The sequence below is a fragment of the Leucopleurus acutus genome (genome assembly GCF_964270905.1).
Source record: "Leucopleurus acutus genome assembly, chromosome: 3".
In the NCBI taxonomy this organism is placed as follows: domain Eukaryota; kingdom Metazoa; phylum Chordata; class Mammalia; order Artiodactyla; family Delphinidae; genus Leucopleurus; species Leucopleurus acutus.
In genome coordinates this window covers 15,513,227-15,530,910 of record NC_139145.1, presented here as the reverse complement: position 1 = coordinate 15,530,910, position 17,684 = coordinate 15,513,227, and positions in this window count along the sequence as shown.

The window sequence follows — 17,684 nt, the reverse complement described above, 5'->3', positions numbered from 1 at the left end:
GAATTGAAGAATATTACCCCACTACAATAGCATTAAACAATAAAATATATAGGAATAAATTTAACCAAAGAAGTAAAAAAAAAAATCCCTACACTGGAAACTACAAATCATTGATGAAAGAAACTGAAGACAAAAATATCCCACGATTATGGATTGGAAGAATTAATATTACAATGTCTATACTACCCAACGCCATCTACAGATCCAATGCAATCCCTATCAAGATTTAATGGCATTTTTTATAGAAGTAGAAAAAACAATCCTAAAATTTATATGGAACCACAAAAGACCTCATATAGTCAAAGCAATCCTAAAAAGAACAAAGCAGGAGGCATTACACTTCCTCATTTCAAACTATATTATAAGGCTATAGTAATCAAAGGGATCAAGATGGCAACGTGAGAGGACATGAAGCTCACTGCCCGCCACAAACAAATCAAAAATATATCTACACGTAAACAATTTTCACTGAAAACTAAGTGGAAACTGGCAGAAGGCCTGTTGTACAAACAAGGATGTAAGAAAGATATACACGTGATCAGGTATGAAGGGAAGAAAAGATGGGGTCAGGACCTGGTGCTCCTGGAAGGGGACTCAGAGGAAATGGAAGATTATAAGGGCAGACACCTGCCCTGGGAAGTGAGCAATTCAAGCCACAGATTAGGCGCCCCAGTCCTGGGGTGCTACGTGGAGGAAATTAGATATTTTTCCAAAGAAAATACTGAACGGCCAACAGGTACATGAAAAGATGCTCAACATCACTAATCGTCAGACTTCCCTGGTGGCGCAGTGGTTAAGAATCCGGCTGCCAATGCAGGGGACACAGGTTTGAGCCCTGGTCCGGGAAGATCCCACATGCCGTGGAGCAACTAAGCCCTGTACGCCACAACTACCGAGCCTGCACTCTAGAGCCCGCAAGCCACAACTACTGAGCCTGCGTGCCACAACTACTGAAGCCTGTGCACCTAGAGCCCGTGCTCCACAACAAGAGAAGCCACCACAATGAGAAGCCCGTGCACTGCAATGAAGACCCAACGCAGCCAAAAATAAATAAATAAATAAATTTATTTTAAAAAAATCACTAACCGTCAAGGAAATGCAAATCAAAACCACTGTAAGATATCACCTCACTCCTGTTAGAATGGCTGCCATCAAAAAGACACATCAAGCATGTGGAAAAAAGGGAACCCTTGTGCACTACTGGTGGGAATGCAAACTGGAGCAGCCACTACGGAAAACAGTATGGAGGTTCCTCAAAAAAGTAAAAATAAAGCTACCATACAGTCCAGCGATTCCACTTCTGGGTATACATCCAAAGGAAATGAAGTCACTATTTGAAGAAATACCTGCATCCCCACATTCACTGAAACATTATTTACAATAGCCAAGATGTGTCCACTGAAGAAAATGTGGTACATATATATAATGGAATGTTATTCAGCCATAAAAAAGAAGGAAATCCTATCATTTGTGACAGCATGGATGCACTTGAGGGCATTATGCTAAGTGAAATAGGTTAGACAGAAAAAGACAAATATCGTATGATCCCACTTATATGTAGAATCTAAAAAAACAAACAAATGAACTCATATAAAAAGAATCAGATTTGTGGTCACCAGAGGTGGTGGGTTGAAGAAGAGGGAATTGGTTGATGGTGGTGAAAAGGTCAAGTGTCCAGGTATAAAATAAATGAGGAAGTCTCAGTTTATAACTGGGGAAATATGTACATGATGACCATAGTTAACACTGCTGTATAGTATCTTTGGAAGTTGCTAAGAGATTAAATCCTAAAAGTTGTCATCACAAGGAAAAAAAATTTCTTCTTCATAACTATATGAGATGGACGTTAACTTACTATAGCAATTTACAATATAAGTATGACAAGTCATTATGTGGTAGTTTAAACTTATACAGTGTTGTATGTCAATTATATCTCAATACAACTGAAAAAAAAATTAAAAAGCCAACTTCAAAACAATAGAACGTTTTGTGGAGTTCTTACTCACCCTTGACCTACCCCCTTTCCAGTGCTGCAGCAATCTTAGTCTTGAGTAGCCAGACGCCCAATTCCCAGTTTTCCCCTCAAACTAAAGGGAGAAAGAGCAAACCTGATTGCAAATTACTGTGTATTTCTGCTCTAACGTGTCTTAAGGATACCTAAAACACTGGTGTGGCAGAAAAAGCTGTGAGGCAGAATACAAATCCACAGACGTCTGGAGCAACAGACTGTGGGTAAAGATACATAACAGACCATTTAAGGCCATTTGGAAATGCAGGACATTCAAAAGCTTCCACAAATATGGAGGAATTTAAGAAAGCCACATGCAAGACCAAGACACACGCTCAGAAAACTCCTGAGACCTTAAATTTTTACCTCGGGCTAATCCCAAGATTAAGAGTATCCTAACTAAGTGATGAAGGAGTGTCCCTGCAAAGAGCAAATATGTAAAGACAGGGAGAGGTAGATGGTCTTTTTTGGGGTTTTTTTCAGTGTTTTTTTGTTTGTTTCAGCTCCTGAGATTCATGGAATTCTCTGTCAAAGGATTAGCTGAACACAAGCTACAGGAACAAAGTCTTCAGTGATCACACATGACAATATACAGTCTTTGCAGAAATAGTTTGGAAAAGTCCCAAAACAAATGAACTACAATGGCCTTCAAAAAATTTAAAAAAGCAAACCCTGGGGAAGGCAAGGAGTCTAATTTCCAGAGTTACCACATAATAATAGAAAAACATTCAATTTTTAGCAAAAAAAATCACAAGGCACATAAAGAAACAAGAAAATGTGGCTCATTTAAAGCTGACAGAACCAACTCTGAGGAAACCTAGATATCAGACTTACTAGACAAAGACTTTAAAATAATCATCTTAAATATGCTGCAAGTAAATGGAAAACATGGACAAAGAACTAAAGAAAATCAGGCAAACAATATATAAACAAAGCTGAAATGAAAAATTCACTAGAGGAGTTCAACACCAGGGTTGTGAAGGGAGAAAAAAAGGACTGAACACAGGACTATTAAAAATATCAACTCTTACAAACAGAAAAATATATATATATGAAGAAAAGTGAACAGAGCCTAAGAGACTGTGGGTCACCACCAAGTCAGTCAACATACACATTTTGAGAATCTCAAAAGGAAAAGAGAAAGAAAAGGGCACAGACATTACTTGAAAAAACAATAGCCATAAGTTTCCCAAACTTGAGGGAAGACACAGATCTACAAACCCTGAAGTAGGATAAACTAAAGAGACCTACACCAACACACATCATAATCAAATTGGCCAAAGCCAAAGCAAGAATCTTGAAATCAGGAAGAGAGAAGCAATTCATAGTATAAAGGATCTGCAATAAGATCGTCAGTCAATTTCTCATCAGAAACCTTAGAGGCCAAAAGGTAGTAAGATGATATATTTAAAGTGCTAAAAGAAAAAAAATTGTGAACCACGATTTCTATATTCAGCAATACTGTCCTTCAAAAATGAGGGAGAAATTAAGATATTCCCAGACAAACAAAAGTTGAAGGAATTCATTACCACTAGACCCACAATACCAGAAATGCTAAAGAGAGTCCTTAATGTTGAAAGGAAAGGATGCTGGACAGTAACTCAGTCATACTTGAGAAAAGATAAAGTTACCAGTAAGGGTAAATATATAAACCCATATTTTTTTAAAAAAAACAACATTGTTGTCATTTTAGTTTGTAACTCCACTTCTTATTTTCTATAGAATTTAAAAGATGAATGCATAAAAAACAATTATATATTAAAGATGTAATTTCTGACATCAGTAATATAAGGGGGGAAGAACTTTGTAAGAGAGGAGTTTATGTATGCAACTGAAGCAAAGCTGCTATCAAGTGAAATTAGTTACATTAGGATATTCTATATAATCCCATGGTAACTGCAAAAAAAAGAATCTAAAGAATATGCATGAAAGGAGATTAAAAGGAAATCAAAACATGTCACTGCAAAATATCAACTAAACACAAAAAGGTAGGCAGTAATGGAGGAAAATGAGAGACAAAAGAGCTATAAGATAGACAGACACAAGACAAATAGCAATGTGACAAAATAAGTCTCCAGAAAGCAATATTAGCCTAGCAAATGCCTTCCCTCAATCCACTCCCATTTAGAGAGGGTGAGGTTATGTAGGTACAGAACTAGTGGGCTATCTTTACCACCAAGCAATATAGCTGCATTCAGTCTTGTCAGATGGGATGAAGGCACATTCTGCCCCATCAGGCCCTTAGGAATTCTGACTTAAGGTTTAAAAATATAGTTATAGTTTCTTGCTTAGGAATCAATCAACTTGTATTTGCAGCCCTGGTCACATGACCACTGCCATCAGGTAGGAAAAACAAACAAAAAGTTGAGGTGATGTGAGGAAGAAAAAGAAAAAAAAGAGAAAAAAAAAACACTATAGCTATTATACCAACGTCCTCCTCCTTTGGCAAGAAGGTAAGTCATATCAGCATCCTTTGTCACCCCTACTTCCCTAGATCCACCAGAAAAATAGAGGAATCTATCCAGTGGGGACACTCTTCTAGTCCCACTCACGTTTAGTATGAGTAGACACTCATGAAGGTGTGTAAAGCCAGCCCTTCATGCCTTTATTTTCCTCCATTTTAAACAACCAATGCTTCAAATGCCCATTCCGATCCTCTATCAGACTAGTACTCAGAGGAGAATATTTCTCTGCCCATTGTTGGACATTACAGACTGTAAAATGTGTTCCTTGGTCTAAAGAAATGATAGTCAGCAACCCAAATTGGTATAGTATCTTCTGTTCCAGTTCTTTCACAGTATTCTGAGCATTTTCATCTACCATTAGGCAGGCATAGCCCTGTCCAGAGGCAGTGTCTATTCCCAGTGTCAGGACCCATTTGTAGCCTCCCATGGCTACCAGCATTGTCTCACATGCCAACCATGATCAGAGCCTTCCCACCAGGGAATCTGCCATATAGCCATGTGCAATCTCTGTCTCTCTCGTTGACAGAGAGAACTTCTCTTACTGGCATTTTGTGCATGAGAGTACAAGAAGACCATGAGGAAATTCAACCCATCTTTACTTTGCTGCAGTGACCCCTATGTCCGTACATGTCACGGACCCAGGTGGCCATCTCAAGGGAGCACACAGGAGTATCGGCTTGCTGATTCCAATCACCTACTAAACCTGGAAAAGAGTTCTTCTGATGGGCATTGACATGTTCTACTTTAATGCACCCCTCAAATTTCCACAAGCCTGTGCCCTACAAGGGCATCCCTTTAATGGGCCAGGTTTCCATTGCCCTCCTGCCTGACCATATGGCCAGTCTATTGGCCAGCATCCATGAATCAATAAAAACCCAAACATAGGTGCTTATACCATCGTTCAATTCTTCCATCACTGTTAGGATAACAGCATGCAAGTCAGCCCACCAATCTGATTTGAAGGATTCAGAGTGGTGGCCTTCCAAATAGGATGTTGTCCATTCACCTTCTAAATGCCATCCACAAATGAAGCAACGCTTTGTTGGTCAGTTGAGAGTTCTTTATAGGGCAGTGTCCAAGTGACAAAAGAATCCAGCAACTCCTCACATAGTTACAGAGACAGTCCTAGAGAAAAAGAAGCCCCCTACTCGTGAGTATCTCCTTGCACTCCCCAGGCAGCACCATCCTGTATAAACCATTTCCATTTTATTATGAAATTCTTCCAGGCACTGACATCCCCATTAGAGTGATTCTCTGACATCACCCTACACATTGAGTATTTCAGGTTTTAAGATAATTTTATGTCCTTCAGTCATAGGGGTAGCTTCAACTAATAATGTCAAATGGCAAGATAGTAAATGCCCTTCAAATGGAAATTGTCTAGTATAAATTCCCAGTAGTGATCGCTGGGAGGCATTCACAGGCTTTTGTCATAAACCACAGTCTAGGCTCCACGGGCTATCACACAGAGAATTTGTCCCTACCAGCAATCCAACTTCTATTCCACACTCCTTACTGGTTCCTATTTATCATGTCCGATTAATATTGCTCAAAGGGTAGAGTTACATGCCTTCTGTTTACAATATTAGGTAGGGGAAACATCCCCCAGATACAACGTCTATCCCCATAATACAATCAGAAAAAAGAGACACAACCACTTCACATAGAGCCTGTTCAAACAACAATTCTACAAACTTCAATCTTAATTCTATCAACCCTCACTGTGGCCTCCATTAGGATCACATCAACAGGTTTTGTGTTACAATATTAGGTAGGGGAAGTGTTCCCCAGCCAAACACAGTATCGATTCCCATAAAACATTCAGGTAAAGAAGACACAATTTCTTTACATAAAGCTTGTTTAAACATTTCAACTTTCACAATCTTATTAACTCTTACACTTTTTTTTTTGGCTGTGCCACGCGGCTTGTGGGGATCGTAGTTCCCTGACCAGGGACTGAACCCAGGCCCTTGGCAGGGAAAGCACAAAGTCCTAACCACTAGACCGCCAGGGAATTCCCAACCCACACTTTTATACTCTCTAAATCTAACTGTAGCCTGTGTCACGGCTTCACCAATAGGTCTTGGTACCACAGTTCGTAAGACTCCTGTATCAACCCCCTGACCATTTTACCCACTCATGTGCAAAAGGCTTTGGGTCCTTAGTAAGGGTTGAGCCAAGGTACCCTGGCCCTTTTGTCAACTGTCAACTTGATTAATCTGCCTAACCACTGCCCCAAGTGACTGCTGGTGAGGTTCCTCAATGTAGTCTCTGCCTTCTGGCTTTTTACTTCTCCAAACTGGGATAAATAGAGCAGACTTATTTGGGACCCCTACATGCTGGGGGACCAGCAGGAGATCCCTTTGGCTAACACCCAGTCTTTGGTATGGCTGTATTAAAACCTTTGTTTTAACTCCATCAATGTCCATTTTATTCATCCCACTTCTTTTCATTTTTTTAAATTAACATCTTTATTGGAGTATAAGTGCTTTACAATGGTGTGTTAGTTTCTGCTTTATAACAAAGTGAATCAGCTATACATATACATATTTCCCCATATCTCTTCCCTCTTGGGTCTCCCCGCCTCCCACCCTCCCTATCCCACTCCTCTAGGTGGTCTTCATCCCACTTCCTAACAACCATCTAAATAAAGATTTCCACCCTGCTGAGACAAGTCCTGTGACTCTCCCTTTTCTGTTTCACCTTTCTTTCACCCCTATCAATATTTGCTTAATTCACCTTATTCCTTAATAACCATATAAAAACTTCCACCCTGCTAAGACCAGTCTCTTGATTCTTTCCCCTGCTTTTTCTTGTTCTCTTGTCCCAGGAACGGGGGTCAGAGACCAATGGAAAACCAAGCCAATAGCAAACCAAGAAGGGATTCCATTGAAAAGGGTAGGAAAAGTTCATGGCATTTTGCACACACATGCTTCTCCCCCATCTCAGTATAGTTAGGTGCAACTAAGAGAAAACCTAGTTCTGGTTTGCCTGGGGCCTGCCTGAGGGACAGATTTCTGTCTCACCAGACTTAGAGCACTGACAGGCATGTTGGCGTAGTTTGGAAGACACTGAAAATGTAGGCAGGTGCCACAGCACAGTAGCTGCAGAGATTCTGCAGTTCAGCAGGCAGATGTCTGGGAGAGCAAGAAATTACAAGCTCCTGAGAAGAAATAAGGACAAGCAGTGTAGAGAAATTAAGACAGTTAAAAAGTACACACAAGTCCAGAGAACATACATCACTAGAAAAGGATGGGGAGGTCCCAAACTTCCAGGTGGGCTGATTGGTGAAAGTATTCTGCTAAATGAAGCCAGTCCATTAAGACCTGGACAGGAAGTTGCTTTGTCAAATGGCCAAATCTCAGCAACAGATCACAAAGTATACAAAGAAACAAGGAAACATGGCCCAATCAAAGGAACAAAATAAAACTCCAGACTGGACCCAAAAGAAAAACAGGTTGCTGAATTTCTTAATGAAAAATTCAAAACTACTTCTTAAAGATATTCAATTAGCTAAAAGAAAACACAGATATACAACTAAACAAAATCAGGAAATGCATGAACAAAATGAGAATATCAACAAAGAGATAGAAACTATAAAAAAGAACCAAACAGAAATTCTAGAGCTGAAAAATATAATAGCTGAGCCAACCTTACCCTGATACTAGAGCTGGACAAAAACACTAGAAGAAAATTAAAGACCAATAGCCTTGATAAATATGAACAAAAATCCTCAATAAAATACTAGCAAACTGAATTCAAAAGCACATTGAAAGGATTGTACACAAGAAAGTAGGATTTCTGGAATGCAAGAATAGTTCAACATGTAAAAATCATGTAAAATAAAACATGTTCATATTAATTGATGCAGAAAATGCATTTAACAAGATTTAACACTGTTTCACGATAAAAACACTTAATAAACTAGGAATAGAAGGAAACCATCTCAACATAACAAAGGCCATATATGAAAAAATATCACAACTAACATCGTATGAAATAGTGAAATACTGAAAACTCTTCCTCTACCAACAGGATCGAGATAAGGATGCCCACTCTGGCCATTCTACTCAACGTAATACCAGAAGTCCTAGCCAGAACCTTTTGGCAAGAAAAATAAATAAATAAAAGGCATCCAAATTGGAAATGAAGAAATAGCATTACCTGTTTGTGGATGACATGATCTTATATGTAGAAATCCCTAAAGATTTTTTAAGAACCTGTTAGAAATAATAAAAAATTCAGCAAAGTTGTAGGAATCAAAAGAAACACTCTAAAATCTATTCATTTTAGCTGCATTTCTATACACTAACAATGAACAATATGAAGTGGAAATTAAGTAAACAATTCCATTTACCACAACATTGAAAAGAATAAAATATTTAGGAACAATCCTAAACAAGAAGGTGAAAGAGTTGTAAACTGACAAAAAAACATTAATGAAAACACTTCAAAAAAACACCAAAAAATGTAAAGACATCTCAGGTTCATAGACTGGAAGACTTAATGTTGACAGTATGTCAATACTACCCAAAGTAATACACAGATTCAATGCAATCTCTATCAAAATCCCAATGACATTTTTGGTACAAATAGAAAAAGCCACCTAAAAATTCACATGCTATATCAAGGAACTCCAATGGCCAAAACAATTTTGAAAAAGAACAAAGTTGGAAGACTTACACTTCCTCATTTCAATACATATTACAAAGCTACAGAAATCAAAACAGTATGGTACTGGCATTAAAGACAGACATATAGATCAATGAATCAGCATAGAGTGCCAGAAATAAACCTTCATGTATACAGCCAGGTAAGGGTGCTAAGACCACTCAGTAGGGAAAGGACAGTCCCTAACAAATGGTGTTGGAAAAACTGGATATCGTGCACAAGGATAAAGTTGAACACTCATCTTGTATCATATACAAAAATTAACTCAAAACATACCAAAGACCTAAATATAAGAGGTAAAATTATAAAATGCTTAGAAAAAAACATAGGGGAAAAGATTCATGACATTGGATTTGGCAATGATTTCTTGAATATGACACCAAAAGCAGAGACAACAAAAGCTAATACAGACAAATGGGACTACATCAAACTTAAAACTTCATCAAAGGATATAATCAACAAAGTAGAGAGGCAATACATGGAATGGGAGAAAATATTTGCAAATTACATCTTACAAGGAGTTAATATCTAGAATATATAAAGAACTCCTATATCTTAGTAACAACAAAAAAAGTAACCCAACTAAAAAGTGGACAAAAAACATGAACAGTCATTTCTCTAAAGATATACAAATGGCCAATAAGCACACAAAAAGATGCTCAACATCACTAATCACTAGGGAAATGCAAACCAATAGCATAATGATTTATCACCTCATACCCATTAGGATGACCACTATCAAAAAAAAAAAAACAGAAAATAACAAATGTTGGTAAGGATGTGGAGAAATTGGAACCCTTGTGCACTGTTAATGTGAACATAAAATGGTGCAGCCACTATGTAAAACAGTATGATGGTACCTCAGAAAATTAAAAACAGAACTACCATATGATCCAGCAATACCACTTCTGAGCATTTAACCAAAAGAATTGAAAGCAGGGTCTCAAAGAGACACCCAGGTTCATAGCAGCACTATTCACAATAGCCAAGAGGTGAGAGCAACTCCCATGTCCACCTACAGATGAATGGATAAAGAAGATGTGGTCTACACATAGAACCTACAATAGGTAGATCTACAATAGAACATTATTCAGCCTTAAAAGGAAATCTTACCACATGTTACAACATGGATGAAACGAGAACATTATGCTAAGTGAAATAAACCACTCACAAAAAGACAAATACTGTATGATTCCACTTACATGAGGTATCTAAAGTATTTAAATTCATAGAAACAGAAAGTAGGATGGTGGTTACCAGGAGTGGGTGGAGGGGAAAATGGGAAGTTGATGTTTAATGGGTATAGTCTCAGTTTTGTTAGATAAAAATGTCCTGGAGATTAGTTGCACAACAATGTGAATATACTTAACACTACTGAAATGTACACTTAAAAGTGGTTAAGATAGTAAATTTTATTTCACGTGTTTTTTACAAGTAAAAATAACAAAATGTAAAGCAAGCATTATCAGAGAAAATAAGGGTAACTTCACAGGGAAAAAAGGTGGGACTCATCAGAAAGATATAGTAATTTTAAACTTTATGCATCTAACAATATAACTTCAAAATACAGTAAAAAGTAATAGAATTATAGAAATTGACAAATCTATTGCAACAGTAAGAGATTTCAACACACCTCTTCCAGTAACTGATGGTCAAGCAGACAAAATTACTGAGACTTGAACAACAGAACTGACATGTTTGACCTATCCTACTTAAACGGAGACAGGGAATGACATTAGCAAGGTGGTGGAATAGGAATGCATCTCCCTAAACAAACAATGATTTGGAAGGCAACTACAGACAAAAGTGCCTTTGTGAAAGCCTTGGGATCCAGATAGGAGGTTGCAAAACCCCAGTGAACCCCAAGGCCAAGGATAGCTGCTCTAAAAAGGCAGGCCCACACCCTGGTGGCAAGCTCACATGGTTCTGCCAGCAAACTGAAAGCAGCCCCAACTCCCTACAGACTCAGCTCCAGACCTACCTGGTCACAGTCCTGTAACCATCTGACAAGGGACCCAGGAGGAATCATGCATCCGTACCCCTAGTAACAGGCCTACCATCCTTGGACCAGACTACAGATCCTGAAGCAGCCCCGTGACCTGGCTCTAGCCCTGCTCCCAGTCCTGCTCACCCAGGGATCCAGCAACACCCATCTGTGCCCCTGGCAGCAGGCCTGCCAACCTTAGTGCCAGCTGTGGGTCCTGAAGTGGCACTGAGACTTGGTTTCAGCACTGCTCCAGTGTGGTCCTAGAACAAGTCCTGCCCACCTGGGGATCTGGCAGGAAACCAACCAACCAGCAAAAAGCATTTAACCATAAAGAAAATGATTGATAAATTCTACTACATTTAAATTAAGAACTTTTCAGCCCATCAGAATAAACTCAAAAATGGGAGAAGTTATCTGCAACAAGTATAAGGGATTAGCATCTAGGAGGTAAGAATAATCTATGATATATAAAGAAATCCCAGACACAATTAAGAAAAACACAAATAACACAACAGGAAAATGGGCAAAATGGTATCAGGAGGCACTTCTCAAAGGAAATACAAAAAGAAGACTGACATGAAAAGATGCTCAATCTCATTACTGTTCAGGAAATGAAATTAAAACCACAATCAGATATCATTTCACAGACACCAAGTTGGCAAAAATTTTAAAGGCAGAGATTATCAAGTGTTGAAAAGGACAATGAGTAATGCAAGAGGCCACATACTGCTGAAAGGAGTGTAAACAGTATGCTAGTATCTACTAAAGTTGAACATGCACAAACCCACGCACCCAGCAGTCCACCCCAGCTATTTACCGTAGAGCAGGGGTCCTCAGCCTCGACACTAGCATTAGTAGTCGGACAATTCTTTGGTGCGTGGGAGAGGAGGAGATGGGAAGGCTGTCCTGTGCATTGTAGTATGTTTAGCAGTGTGCCTGGCCTCTACCCACTAGAGACAAGGAGCACACCACCTCCCAGTTATAACAACCAAAAGTGTTTCCCTTTCTTCCCTTACCCCTATCTCACCTCACCTCCCTCACCCCTGTTTGAGAACTACTTCATCTGTGCACCAGGAGACCAGGACAAGAATGTCCACTGCAGCACTGTTTATTTAGAGTAACAAAAACTAGAGACAGCCCAAACAGCCATCAACAGAATGGATGCAGTGCAATACCACAGAAAAAGTGAGTGAAGAACTTCAGCCACACACACGACTGAATGGATCTCAAATAAAAGACAATAAGCAAAAAAAAGAAAAAAGAAAAAGAAAACTTGCTACATGGTTTCATTTCATAAGGATCAAAAAGTTAAACAAAACTAAAATATTATCTGGAGACACATACACATTGTGAAACTATAAAGAAAAGCAAGGAAATGATTAAGAGGAACTTCAGAACAGCAGTTACCTCTGAAGAGAAAAGATGCAATTGGGGCAGACATACAGGGAATTGCTAAGATTTTGACAAGGTTCTATTTCTTAAACTGAGTGGAATGTTCAAAGTTCTTTCATGACTCTTTAAACTGTTCCTATGCATCATATATATATATATATATATATATATATATATATATATTTTTTTTTTTTTTTTTTTTTTTTTTTTTTTTTGCGGTACGCGGGCCTCTCACTGTTGTGGCCTCTCCCATCTCGGAGCACAGGCTCCGGACGCGCAGGCTCAGCGGCCATGGCTCACGGGCCCAGCCGCTCCGCGGCACGTGGGATCCTCCCGGACCGGGGCACGAACCCGTGTCCCCTGCATCGGCAGGCGGACTCTCAACCACTGCGCCACCAGGGAAGCCCCTTATATGTTTTTGAATGCATATTTTGCACAGTTATACCTGCACTCACAAAGGCACAGGGACATTCTCACACACCTGAGCAAATTGACCCATTCAATGTCCTTTGAGAAGGCCACTGTCTGCAGTGACATGGAAGTGGCAGGCAGAAGGCATTCATCTCTGGTGCTCCAGAGCACATATATCTTTTGCAGTTAGAGGAAGAAAATTAGAATACAGTCATCTCCGCACTCAACAGTCTGTGTCTCTCATGAAGAATCTCCTTACAGAATCCTCATAAAATCATTTACCTAAATTTTCTCAAAGCCCAGCTAGTCTGCATCCCAGCTTGTCAACCCAGTGCCTCTGATCACCCATGTCCTCCTCTGGTCCACTTGACAGTGCACTTAACTTCCTCTACAGCTTGTGAGAAGAGCTCACTGCCCAACCAGACCACAAGCTCCAGGCACCAAGGAAGTGAGTCCCCACAAGCATTCAATGAATCTGTGTATGTAACCACAACCTCTACAGGGCTCCTGCCTCCCTTCTCTTCTGACCCTCCTTGGCACTCACACAGGCTGGTTCCAGATGCCAGGTATCTGAGGTATGGGAGAAAGACTTTGGTCCTGCAACTCCCCAACCTCCCATTCACACCTATGCAGTCTGGTAAGAATGTGGACTATGGAGCCAACAGGGGTGAGTTGTGTGACTGTGGGCAAATCACTTACCTTCTCTATGCCCTCATCTCCTCACCCACAAAATGGGATCTGCATGGTATCAAGCCTTGTAGGGTTGAGGATGAGAGTCAATGCCTGTGAAGCACACACAACAGGCCTGGCTCTACAAGTGGTAGTTATCTTTTCAGATCCATAACCCTTCACCTACAATTCTCAAAAGTCAAAAATGTTGTGAAAACTGAACATTATTTCAAAGTTTGGGCAACAAACTGCCTGGCAGCAAAACCTGAAAATATCTGAGGCTCTTTATAATACCTATTTCTATTACTTACTATAGATATTGATAGATATTGCTACAGAAATCCTATGTTTGATTAAGGAGTGCTTCAGTGTGACTTTGATAAAATTCAAACATTCTGACTTTTCCCCATGTCTGGTTGGGTTTGGGTCAGAGAGTATGACCTGTGTTACCATTTCACAATCACACCACTCTCAGCAGCTCATCTCATCACCTTTTCCTCTACTGTACCCTAGGCTGACCCTTATCCACTCACCAACATTCAGTGACAGCCCCCAACCAGTCATTCCCACGCCAGCCCATAATCATAGCCTAGGGAGAACTTCCCGAGGTCACAATCCCACGAGCCCTGGAAATAGGTCAAGGCCCCTAACAGCCGGGTCCCCAGCCTTCTCCCACCTAGGCTCAGGCCAACTCACGTCCTGCAACCTCCTTCGCCAAGTTGAGGCTTCCTCTATCACAGATTTCACCTCAATTACAACACATGACCCCACCACATGCCCTCTGATGGCAGGGTGGGTGCAGAATTTATTCATCTCTGTATCCCCAGAAGCCAACACAGCTCCTGGCATGCAACAGGCACCCAATAAATACTTGCTGAACTGAACAACTTGTGCTGCTAAGAAAATGGCCATACTGCAGGGCATCCTCCTCATCCTGTAGCAGGACTTCATCTTCATCTTAACTTTCTGGCTTTAAGACAGCTATTTAAAAAAGTACTAGGAACTCTTAATATTTGATTGCCCCTAACCAAAATGCATTCTCTAAGATTCTCTGAAACTCTGCATAGGAAATGTCTATCAGTGGAGACCCAATTGATACAGTGGACTAGAAGTGGGTGACTTGGAGCTGTGTTTTGCGCATATTGGAATGGAAATGCTTTTTTTTTTTTTTTTTTTTTTGCAGTACGCGGGCCTCTCACTGTTGTGGCCTCTCCTGTTGCGGAGCACAGGCTCTGGATGCGAAGGCTCAGCGGCCATGGCTCACGGGCCCAGCCGCTCGGCGGTATGTGGAATCTTCGCGGACCGGGGCACTAACCCGTGTCCCCTGCATCGGCAGGCGGACTCTCAACCACTGCGCCACCAGGGAAGCCCCTGGAAATGCTTTTGAGATAACCCAGAAAGGTAGCGATACGCCACAATCCCTGTGGGTCTGAGACCAAGAAATGGCCTGGGCTGAAGTGATAAACAAGTGAGTTTTCTGAGGATTTATGGAATGCTCAAAGCCACAAGAATCCTTGAAGCCACAAGAGATCATGCAAGGGAGGAAGCCCACACTGAAAGAGAAGCTGGCCAAGGAGGGCATCTGCAGAGATCTGAGGGAGGAGGTTGACTTGAGAGGTAGGAGGAGAACTAGGAGAGGCTGAGCAGCCAAGGGCCAGATGGGTCAAGGGACAGAGGTGACCACCTATGCCAAAGCTGCCGGAAGGCTCAACTGGACGTTCTCAACTGGCCCTGGCATCCAAGAAGAAAAGCCTCTTTGATTTGAGATCTGGTGGTCCCAAGGGCCACTCTGAAGGATCTTGGAGGTAAGGGGGCTTCTACTGTTTAAAATATAAATTTTTCCAATGAGACACGACAACTAAATGCATCTAAATCCTGACTTGGATCCTATACCACAAAAAGGAAATGGACAAGAAGAGCAAAAAAAATCTGAATAAGGCCTGTAGATGTTAGGTGTCCTGGTTTTGCTAATTGTTCTGTTAAATAAGATGTTAACATTTGGGGAACCTAGGTGATTAGAATGTGGGAATTCTCTGTACTAGTTTTAAAACTTTTTTCAAATTCCTAAGTTACTTCAAACAAAATTTTTTTTAATAAGACATTTTATAAACGTAAATGCCTCAAAGCTAAGCCAGGTGTACCACAGCTCAGGAATGGACTTGTGAAACGGAGTCCTCCTTCTTCTCCTACCCTTCTCAATACCAAACAAAAAGGGGGGAAAAGGGGAAAACAAAGACCCTATGCAACGTCGGCGATCCCAGAAGCAGGCAAAAACTATGAATGTCAGAAATGCCCTGCACCCAGCGCGCCCCGCGCGGAGTAGCCCCTCCCCCTAAGGGGCGTGGCGTGGGAGCCGCACCCCACCCACCCCGCCCACAGATGTCCGCCCACAGATGTCCGCCCACGCCGCCCCCAATCTGCCCCGCGTCAGCCTGACCCAGCCCCAGCTCCGCCCACAGTCCGTCCGGCCTCCAGCCCGGGCCCGCCCCCGATTCCTACCAAGGGTCCCAGCCACTCCTCCCTTAGTACATCCTGCGTTTAGCAGGCCCCGGTCCCGTCCACAGCCCGGCCTCGCCCAAAGTCTCCCGCCCCCAAGCCCGCTCCGCCCCAGCTGAGTCCTCCCCGGTCCCAGCCCAGCCTCCCCGTCCCGCGGCAAGAGCGCCCCCGTGCGGCCCTCTAAGTTCCGCGCCCGGAGGTCCATTGTCCCTGTCCTGGTCCCACCTACCCGTAGTCCGCCCGCGGCAGCGAAGGCCAACGCCTCGGGCACCGTTGAGAAAACGCAACGCCAGGGCGCGCCGCTCCCACAACCAAGAGGGGCCCAGTAGGCGGTGCAAGCGGGACGACGCCTACCTGCGCCGAACGGACCGGAACCTCGTGGGTTCGCGCCAGATACCACCGGCAGCGCAGAGCCCAGAGCGCCGCTGCCCCGCCGGCGTCGGGCGTCGCGGCCGCGCAACGTCCGGCACGAGAGCGCTCGGTTCCCCTCGGCCCGCCTTCTGCTCTCCGCCCAGGACACGCCCCTGCCCAGGACACGCCCCCGATTCGAGCGACCATCGAGACATTGGGGCCTCCGCGGTGCCTAGAGGGGACGCAGAAGTGCCTCTGAGGCAGGGCCCAAGACGGCAGAAATATTTTCTGCCCCTATTATAGCCCCTTCTCGTCCTGTCTCCTTACATGCTAGCCTAGGCACTTTCCTCGCTATTACTCAGGAGGGCACGAAGTCTTTTTTTCTTTCTAGGTCGGTGGTTCTCCAATGTAGTTCCAGGCCAATGGCAGCTTCACTTGGGAACTTGATAGAAATGCAAATCCTGAGGCCCCACCCCAGACCTACCGAATCAGAAACTCCGAGGCCAGGCCCAACAATCTGCGTTACTGGACCAACCTCACACCCTGGACTTTTGGTCTGGATAATTCTTTGTTGTGGGGCCCTGTCCCATGTATTGCAGGTAGGATAGGGCGCCAAGTTAAATTTGAATTTCAGATAAAAATATACTCTAAAATTAATCTTGGAGTTATATATTTCATCTGGCGACCCTACCGGCAGGTATTTTTATTTGCTAAATCTGGCAGCCGTGATTTTAGGCTTTTGAACATCCCTCGCCTCTACCCCACCAGGTGTCAGTAGCACACCACACCTCTGCTCCACGAGTTACAACAACTAAAATTGTCTGCAGACAAGGTACCTTGCGCGCCGCGCGGTGGGGGGCGGGGGGGGCGGAGAAATCGGGGCGGGGGAATCCCCCTTCCAGCCTGGACCACTCCCGTCGCCTCTCCATACACACACTTTGAGGCTCTGCTCCATAAAGTATATAGGAAGTGACTTTACAGAAAAGGGTGCCTTGGCCTCCAAGGGTTTTTCTAAACACAAAAATCCTTGGGACCAAACTGTGCTAAACATTCAAGAAGAGGGGCGAGTAGTGAAGATTTTGTATTTTCTTCTCCACCCTGGCACTTCTCATAAGGGTTTTGGTCACTGTAAAGTGTAAACCACCTGGGTCAGAAAAATAAGTTACCATGCCCATTTGTGAGATTCTGGAGCCAAGGGCACACTCAAGTTTGTCATTGTTTTTTCCACAAATAC